Below are 10,597 nucleotides of genomic sequence, written 5' to 3'. Positions count from 1 at the left end.
ATCAAACATCAAACTAGATAGGTTAAATAGTAAGGTAATACCAAAACTTCTCCCTCTATCAGCAACTCCTTCTTATATTATGAAATCTCACTTATCTGATTCTCTTTTGTCATGGATCAGAATATCTCCCTCTTTTGTTTTTCTACTTTCTTCCTTTTTCTTGCTTCCAATATTTTGATCTTTTGATGATATACTTTTACTTCATTGTTCTTCTTTTACTATCACTCTAACTTGATTTTCTTCTTTGATCATCTTCATCTTGATCAATATGCACTTGATCAATTTACTGAACATTCTCCCTCTTTGACAATAGTGCCAAAGACATATACATCTTTTGTATATGCAGATATAAGCTTTTGCAAGCTCTTCAATTTTCTCTCTCTATCACCTTGCTTGTGATTGATTTGAAGTTTTAGTTCTATGATTATAGGCAAATTCTTAAAGTAAAATCCATTACATCAATTTGTATCAAATGCATGTTAGCTTGTTTGATGCAGGGTACTCTCTCTATCTTTTACATAGCCTTTGATAGGGGTATCACCTCTAATTTACCTCTCAAATACTCATAAGCATCCTTAGGTAATGTTTTGGTGATAATATCAACAATTTTCTCTTTTGTGTTGATATATTCCATCTTCACCTCTTTGTCATAAACTGACTCCCTTACACAATTATACTTTATTGCAATTTTCTTTGTCTTTGTATGCATAATAGGATTATTTGATATATTATAACACTTGTATTATCACAATAAAGTGTCACTAGTTCAGTGATTTCTTCCTTCATTCCTTTTAGTAGCTTCTTGATCCATACAATGTTTGTGTAATTGATAGTAGTAGCAACATACTCTGCTTCAATAGTAGATTGTGAAGTACAACTCTACTTCTTGCTTGTCCATGTAACAAGTCTTCCACCTAAGAAGAATACTCCTCCACTAGTGCTCTTCCTGTCATCAATATTTCTAGCCCAATTAGCATTAGTGGATGCTTTCAGTTCAACCTTTTCATTCATCTTATAGTGTAAGCCATACTCTTATGTTCCCTTTAGGTATCTCATTATCCTTTTAACTTCCATCAGGTGATCTCCTCTTGGGTTTGCAAAGAATCTAACAACTATTCCCACAACTAATGCAATATTAGGTGTACTATGTACTACATATTGCAATTTTTCAATCATGGATCTATACAATGTTTGATTGACCTTAACTGATTCATCATTATTTTATAGCTTGAGTGCTATTGCCATAGGTGTACTTACTAGTTTTGAGTCCTCAAGTCCAAATGTCTTCAAAATCTCCTTGACATATTTTGACTAAGTAATATATACTCCATACTTCATTTGATATACTTGTAGTCCCACAAAGAATTTGATCTCACCAAACATTGATATCTCAAACTCTTTCTTCATTTGATTTGCAAAATCTTTACACAAAGCATCTTGTCCTCCAAAGATAATGTCATCAACAAAAATTTCAGATAATAGTATACCTTTTTCTTCATCTTTCTTCATGTACAAATTGTTTTTATCATTTTTTCTTTCAAATGTAACCTTAACAAAATAAGTATGAAGTCTTTCATACCATTCTCTTGGTGCTTGTTTCAGTCTATATAGGGCTTTGTGTAGTCTACATACCATGTTCTTATTGTTCTTATCCACAAAGTCTTCTGGTTGTTCTATGTAGACCTCCTCTTCTAATATTCCATTTAGAATGTAGACTTGACACTCATCTAGTAAACTTTGAAACCTTTATAAATAGCATAAGAAAGTAGAATTCTTACTCCTTCCATTCTTACAGCAAGGGCAAAAGTTTCACCATAGTCAATTCCTTCTTCTTGTGCATACCCTTTGCAAACTAGTCTTGCTTTATTTCTTGTTACTTCACCATTCTTATCTAGCTTGTTTTTGAATATCCATTTTGTCCCAATCAAATTCTTGTCCTCTGGTCTAGGAACTAGGTTTCAAGTCTTGTTCTTTTCTACTTGTTGAATTTCTTCTTCCATAGCCTTGTAGCAATCATCATCTTCCATTGCATCTTTTACTGTGTTAGGTTCCTTCATGCTTAACAAACATGATTCACCTCTCAGTCTATTTCTTATCATTGGCCTTGCATCTTTGTCTTCAATGATTTGATTTACAGGATGGTGTCTTTTGACATATTTTGATAGTCTAGGCTCAGTTCATGTGGCTGCATTTTGTCTTTCAGCATCAATATCACTATGTGCATCTCTGTCGAGTATTTTAGCATCTCTTTCATGTGTGCTCATCTCTTAGTCAGATTGTACATTCTTCTCAGTCTACAACTTGGCATCTAAATGCAACTTGGCATTCATAGGGTGTAACTTGGTAATTTTTGAAACTTGTTGTTGATTTGCTGCATGATTTGTGACATCTTCTTTAGTGGGCATTCCTTCATAGTAGTATGCAAATGTCTTGTAATCTTCCTATTCTTTTGTAGATCCAGCTTCATGTGCTTCTATAAACTCATCAAAATTCACAATTTTTTTATTGTTAGCAATTAAACACTTGTAAGCTTTACTTATTATGGAGTAACCAAGGAATATACCTTCTTCACTCTTTGCATCAAACTTTCCACTTCTAACATCTTTGAGAATATAGCATTTGCTTCCAAATACCTTAAAATATTTTACATTAGGTGGATGACCATACCATAGTTCAAAAGGTGTTGAGTGAATACCTTTCTTTACTTGCACACGATTTAGAGTGTAAACTGTAGTACTTACAACTTCTCTCTAATACTTCAGGGAAACATTTTTCTCCATCATTAGTGTTTTGGCATAGTCCATTACAGATCTATTCCTTCTTTCAGAAATTCCATTTTTTGGGGTGGACCCTGGTGCTGATGTCTATCTTTTAATTCCTCTATCATTGTAGAATACTTCAAATTCATGTGAAGTGAATTCATCTCCTCTATCTGATCTCAAGAATTTCAAGCTCTTACCATTTAAACATTTGAAAAGTATTTGATTTTTTTCTTAGAAACATGACAATCATCATTCTACAGTAATCATTAAGAAGCAACATTATATACATGTCTCCTTTGTAGCTTTGCACTTCAATAGGTCCACACAAGTTAGCATGAACAATTTCAAGTATTTCCTTAGAGGTATAAGCTTTACTTTTAAATCTTGACATAGGCACATTATGTTTTCTAGTTTCTTCAATTTAGGAAAACCTCTAACTCTTTTCATGTTACTTATACTAATCAGGTTATCAAAGTTAACATGACATAATCTCTTGTGTGAAAGCCATACATCATCAAATTTTGCAATAAGACAAGTAGCATCTTCTATATCCAAATAGAATAGATTACTCCTAGTTTGATCACCTTTTCCAATAAAATTTGCATTTGTATAATATATCTTAGCTGATTTATTTTCAAACTCATCTTTGTACCCTAAATTATTCAATTCTGACACACTTAGAAAACTATAATTCAGTCCTTCAATATAATAAGCATTGTCACATGAGATCTTATCTATAAGGTTAATAGGCCCTTTTCCTTTTATTGAAAATGGTGCATCATTACCAAATCTTACCATATTTCTATCATAACAAATTAAGGTAATGAACTTACTTTTGTCTCCAGTCATGTGATGTGTACATCCACTATCAATGATCCATTTTTCATTCTGCCTCATCCTCATCTGATTCACTCTTCATTGCAACATATACCACTTCATCGTCATTTTCATCAGAGTTGTTTTCATCAGGAATATAGCATGACTTCCTACCTTTATCTTTGTACTCTCTTCCATCATCATCTCTTCTATTTTTGTACTTGTTCCCTCTTCTAGAGTTCTTCTTCTATGTACATCTTGATGCAATATGACCAACTTCATGGAAGTTAAAACAAATGATAGGCAGCTTACCTTTGAATTTGACTTTTCCTTTATGGAATCTTCTTGCTAGCAATGCTTCTAATTGTTCAATGTCTTCCTCATCTATACTATTGTCACTGGATGCATACTTTATCTTTCTTTTCTTCTTCTTGGGCTTTACCTCCTCTAAGTCCTTTAGTAACAATTTGGCTTTGAAAGTTGATTCAATACTCTTTGGTCTATATTTGTTGAAATTAGATAACTCAAACACAGTGAGTCTACCTACTATACCTTCAAGGGTTAGATAATTTCTTGGCATACATCTTAACTCTTGAATTGTAGACACTCTAATGGTATATATAGGAAACAATGTTCTTAGGACTTTACTTATCACAGTTTCATCATCTATTTTACTAGTTGCACCTTTTATAGCACTAATGACCTCTTTTATTCTAGCAACATATTGAGCAAAGTTTTTACCTTCTTTCATTCTCATGTCATTAAACTTACCTCTGAAGCTCTCTAACTTGGCTCTTTTAATATTTTTGTCTCCTCCATAGATGGTTTTTAGGGAATACTACATCTTCTTTGCACTTTTAAGGTCTTTGATATCATCAAACTCAACATAGCTCAGGATAGAGGCAATCTCCAACATCACCTGATTGTGCTCTTTCTTTTTCTTCAAATCTTCAATAGTTAGGACTCCTATTGGATCAACATGCTCTATTGTAATGAAGGTTTGTGCATAGTCTCCAAGTTCTCCAAGGTGTAGCTTCATCAAACTTTTACATGCAGGAAAGTTATCTCTATTTAACTTGGGTACCTCTCTCTTTGACATCTTGATCTTTATGCTTTTAGTAACTTGAAACTAATCTTCTTAAGTAGCTACACTCTGATACCAATTACTGGAATTCTTTAGAATAACTAAGAGGGGGGTTGAATTAGTTATTCAAGGTTTAAATGTCCAAATAAAACATTTATAATTCAGATAACCCATAAAACTTTCTTCAGCATGCATGCATTCATTGTGAGTTAACCAAAATTGATATGTTACTATTAAACTATCATGTAGAAATGTAAAGTATAAAACAAAACACATCCATCAATACACATGAAACAATGATTTAATGTGGAAACCCAATTTGGGAAAAACCATGAGTAACATGCTACTCCTTTCTCGCTCTTTTGAAGTGATGCGTTGTTAAAGGCCAACCCTGTTAAAAGTTACAACACACACTATCAAATGTGACCTTGTTAAGGGATTTCAATCACCCTATTAAAAGTGAGCCTTGCTAGAGGACTTTAGGTCATTCACTTGGAATGTCACCTTGTTAAAAGATTTTCCAATGACTCTTAATTCAACCTTTCTCCAAAGGATTTACCTTAATTTGATACAATTTTTAGAAGGTAATAGTAGAGTTTGATCTAATACAACTTACAACCTTACTTGCAGATTATAGATCATTATTCGGTCCTCATCTGTACTTGGCTTCCAATTTTGTAGTTCTGACATCTTGTTCACCCTTCAAGCATTCATCTTCATTAAGCCTTCTTGCTTATTTTTCCATTGCAAACTTCTTCACTTAGGTCACTTGATGAAGCAAACCCTTCTTCCTTCTCCTTGTCAAATTTTTGCATCCAAAAAAACCTTTCTGACCTCTCAACCTTTGCTTCATGACTAGGCATCCCTAGATATAAGGAATTAGAACTCTTTTTCCCACTCAAAATCCATCTCAAAAATTAGGGTTTTCAATGGAGTAGGTAGGATACAATGTATCTACTCCATATCTTGTCTTTGCTAGAAAACTCTTTTAGAATCCATTTGAACTTACCTCCAAAATAGTTTACATAAGATTCTGTGCCTCCAGCTCATCAATCTTATCTTCCTCCTGATTCACAAGTTCTAAGATAACAAACTTGTTGTCTTTTATTTGGTGAATCTTTGATCTTTTTCTTAATGTAGTAGCTCAACATTATCAATTTACTAATGCTCGACACATACTATGTTACTCGACATCTATTGTAAAATCACTTGGAATCAACTAGATTTTACTAGTGCTTGGCACATACTAAAAATCACTTAGCATCTACTAACTTGATTTGAATCTATTAGTTTGCTTGGCATCCACTAGAAAATGCTTTCACTCTGCTCCAACTAAAATTTTTCTCGGCTTCCACCAACTTTACTCGGCACCTTCTATCAACTTGGTCAAGCTTCACAAATGAACTTTGTTCAATCTTTTTCATCTAAACTTTCTAAGTGTAGCCAAACATTTTGCAACCCCAAGTAGATCATCAATACATTGTGTTATCACTATCTTAATTGATTCTTACACTTCATTTCATAATCATAACTCAATGTTTCCTCTAGGTAGTTTTGTTACATCTCATTGATCAAATCCTTTTCATCAATCGACTAATTGATAGTGCTTGAAACATATAAGCAATTGTCTTACCAACATATAGTAAGTTTGACATTGGTGACAAAACAATGATTGAAAATACTACTTACAACAATGTTCTAACTTAAATGATCTTTCCAATCATATATCAACATGTATATGTCTAATTAATCAATTGATAGTAGCAATATGTTTTCTTCCTACTAGAATGCTTTGCTATTTAATTTGTTGGTTAGTAATAGGATTGTTGGTAGTGGTGGTTCTATTCTAGAAGTTTTTTGTTTTTTTGAAGTACAAAATTGGTATCAATTTAGATGATTAGGAGGTAAGCTCTGGCTAATCGTTTAGCCTTTTTGTACTCTAGGGTTAGCCTCTATCCTTTTGGATTCTATCTAATACTTCAAAAACAATAATAATAAATGAATAATAAATAAACTAGGCTTCGGTTAGTTACCAAATTTTTTTTTTGAAGTAGCTTAATATGGAAAAAAGAAAAGTAATGGTCAAAACTTTGAGTACCAAAAATATTATGAGAACAATCAATAGTGTTTTAGATGTGCGACCATTGGAAACTTTTTTTTTTTTTTTTGCTTTGAATTTTTTCATATGCTTTATTTTTTTTCTTTTTTCTTTTTTTTTCATCTCTTTTATTCCATGGGGTATCCTTCAAAAGCCAACATCACAATCTTTGATACCATGGTTTTATCTTTAAGGTATCTATTTATGATAATTTTTTCATTCAGTTAGTAATTTTCACATTCAAAATATTTTAAACTTCATCTCCATACTATGTTATTGAGACTCGTTTTAGTTATATTATGCATTTCCCTTGTCTTTCTAATAGCCTACTTAGGTTCATTTGCATCTTCTTGGGCTTCAAGAGAAAGTATCATCTATACTTTCATTATTCCTTGAATCAACATAATTTCCTCTAATTGAAATATGATCTCCAAAATGGGAAAATATAGACACCTATTAGTCACTAATGTTAAGAACCTCTCTAAGATATTAATTTAATTCATACAAACTTGATGATTCCTTAGAAATAATTAATTCATTATCAATTCTATATCATAAATTAGACCCTATCTCTTATTTAATGTTGTGTTTCACATGAATTCAATTAATAATAAAAAAGTCACTAATACTCCACATACTCATCTAAAATTTTAGAAATTTAGAATCTATTTTTATACATCCATCTCACAAGAAATTTTCATCTCCTAATCTTTTCCTTTGAATTTAATAATTCATATTATTTCTCACTGTCCATCTCTAACCATCAAACCAACTCACTATAAACTTCATTTCCTAATAGAATTATAACATATGATTTGAACTATAGTCATTACATTTTTTTATTATCAATGTAAATATTGCACATATATGACTTGGATCAAAACTTTCTTCTTTTTATAATATGAATTCTTTTTTGGGTAAATAATAATTTTTTATTTATGCTTTTTAATTCATTACAATAATTAAAATTATATTAAGATTAGAAGATAGTCCACAGAGAATGTACTAGTAGTGAATTTAGGCAACTAACTAACTAATAAAAATAATCACAATCACAAAAAAAGTAACAAAATAAAACAATTAAATAATCAATGTAGCCTAACTCACCACACAAAAAATTCGCACACCAGAAAAGTAGGCCAACCACAACCATAACTTGGTAGTTACTTGGCAAGAGGTGGGAACCCTTCAAATTTTCATTAAGCTTCTTCAATGTCTTGAGGAAGGAGACATGTTTAGAAGGTTAAGTAGAAGCAACACCCCTAGAAACCATATCCTCCTTAGGCACTTCATGCAATCTATGCTCTCTCTTCTTGCATTTTAGAAAGGTTAGTCTTCACCACCGTAGCATAGAAATTAGTCTTCTCTCCCATAGTTCAATTTTTTTTGAAAATAGATCAAAATTAATTTAATCTATAGTTTATGTCATCAATTAAAAATCATACTCTTAGAATTCTAATTTCCATGACTTTAATTTTAGTGATGTCCCTTTAATATGTAAAGGTCTGAGACATTATTATTGAATCAAAGAGGGTTACATTATTCTACAATCCTTTAACTATAGAAACAAACTACTAGATTCTTTATTCTTTACTCAAATATTCCACCCTTTAGATGATCTTTCATGTGTGATTCGGAAAAATTATAATAATTAGGGTAAATCAGCTTGTTTCTTTAATCTTGGTAGTTTCAACAACAATAGAACATTATTATTATGAAAATTCCTTATTTCTACTTTTAGGTTTTGATTTTTGAATAACTTTAGTAAATTATGAAGTCAATCACCTCCATTGAATAATTAACTGCTAGATTCTTTATTCTTTACTCAAATATTCCAACCTTTAGATGATCTTTCATGTGTGATTCAGAAAAGTCATAATAATTAGGGTAAATCAGCTTGTTTCTTTAATCTTGATAGTTTCAACAACAATAGAACATTATTATTATGAAAATTCCTTATTTCTACTTTAAGGTTTTGATTTTTGAATAACTTTAGTAAATTGTGAAGTCAATCACCTCCATTGAATAATTATGTTGGTTTCAAATGCTAAAGTATTGAAATGGCTTAAGGATAGAAAAATGTTTTCTATTATTGCTTGAAAACAATAAGAAATGTCCATTGATTGCTCAAAGTCAATCATCAAATTACCAAATCAAAATCAAATTAATTAGTTAGGTATTTTATAGCCATGGAACATAGAATAAGTTGGAAACTCGCAGATTTTGATAAACACGTTTAAAGCGTGAGTCTAAGATGACAATGATTACGTGTTCCTCTCAAGATGTTAAATCTAGGCTGAGAATCATTGTGGATGTAAGGGATAGAAGATTTCTCTCTAAAACTGTCTATAAGAACATATATGATGAACTATTGAAGTAGAAAGATCATAAGTAATGGTAATGAATTCATTAGCTCTTCCAAGGTAACCTTCGTATTGAACCTCGGAAGGAGATTTCTGCAACTTTAGATTCCTATGAAACCTATGGATGAAAACTAGATATGCAGCCTTATCCACATCTTCATCACCATTACCCATGTAGTTATTATGTTTAGAAGATTCATGTACATCATCAACTGAAAAAATGAAGATTTAGATTTTCTTGGAGATCTCATCCTTGTTCTTCTGAGACTTCTTTCCAAAGATAATTTTAGAGAATTCTACTACATCAGAAGGTAGGTGAAGACATTTTCTAAAGACAGATTAATATTTCCTCTTAAAAATTAAACGTATTTTTTAAAATTAAAGGTATTTAATTTGTCTTATATTAGAAGTGAAGACAAAAAGACCCATGCACTTTTGGCAAGGGATAGGAATGACAGGAAATATATTTTTGACATGCCTCTATTAATTTTAATATATCGACGGGAAGAGAATCAACAATCTCTGTTGCGGAATTTTGGTAGTAATCATGCTTGATTCCTCCGAACCCCAAGTCTCCCAAGGTTGCACAATACCTCTAGGGTATCTCCTCGCGGTCCTTTGATCGAAGTTTATCGTTTCAGGTATGGACATAATGCAGATTTTACATTCTTCATAGAGGATTGCAGAACATTTTATACTGTTAAAATATATTTGTAACTCTATTCCGTGGCCATTTTGTTAGGGTTTATTTGAGATTTAAATCCTAAATTAAAGAGGTCTAGAGTTCAATTTCACTGAGGGTACTTGTAATAGAAGCTTTCGGGGGACTTGACATACCATCTATAATCTGTTAAAATCTAAAAATATATTGGGGATTTGATCAATTTGTGCAGATCATCGTTGGCATTAGATTGAGATTTGATCAATTGATGGGAGGCAAATCCTGAAAGGTTTTTATTTGGTCAGTTTGCTAATATTTTTGGATACCCATTTGGTCATTTAAGAATATAACTAGTTTTAAATTCTCATTTGTTTTCAAATTGTCAAGTAGAACCTACATCTTGTTTACCTAAGTGTTCTATCCTGTGACATAGCATAAATTCAGATTATATTTTATTAACTAGTAGGTGTATGTGCAAATATGATTTGTGATTCCATTATTCTTTAGGATAATAGGGTCCTCCCCTAGTAGAAGATGTTTGGATTAGACACGAAGGTCTTGTGAGGTTTTGTAAGATCTTTGTCTTATTTGGTGATTGCCACATCATTCAATTGTTAAAAATGTGGAAATAAAAAAATGAAACTCTAGTTCAAAAGTAAACCATTCAAGTAATTACATCATAATCAAGATTAACAGGTAGTCATCCATATCATTATCCAAAATAATACTACATATTAATTAAGCAATTAGAATATCAATTTTGTGATGTTGACCTACATGTCATACATCCATGACATAACAATAAAATCCATA

Source organism: Cupressus sempervirens, chromosome 4, assembly GCF_028749045.1.
Source record: "Cupressus sempervirens isolate cs-2001-9-10 chromosome 4, ASM2874904v1, whole genome shotgun sequence".
Lineage (NCBI taxonomy): Eukaryota > Viridiplantae > Streptophyta > Pinopsida > Cupressales > Cupressaceae > Cupressus > Cupressus sempervirens.
The sequence above is the reverse complement of the archived record's forward strand: the minus strand, read 5'-3'. Positions refer to the sequence as shown.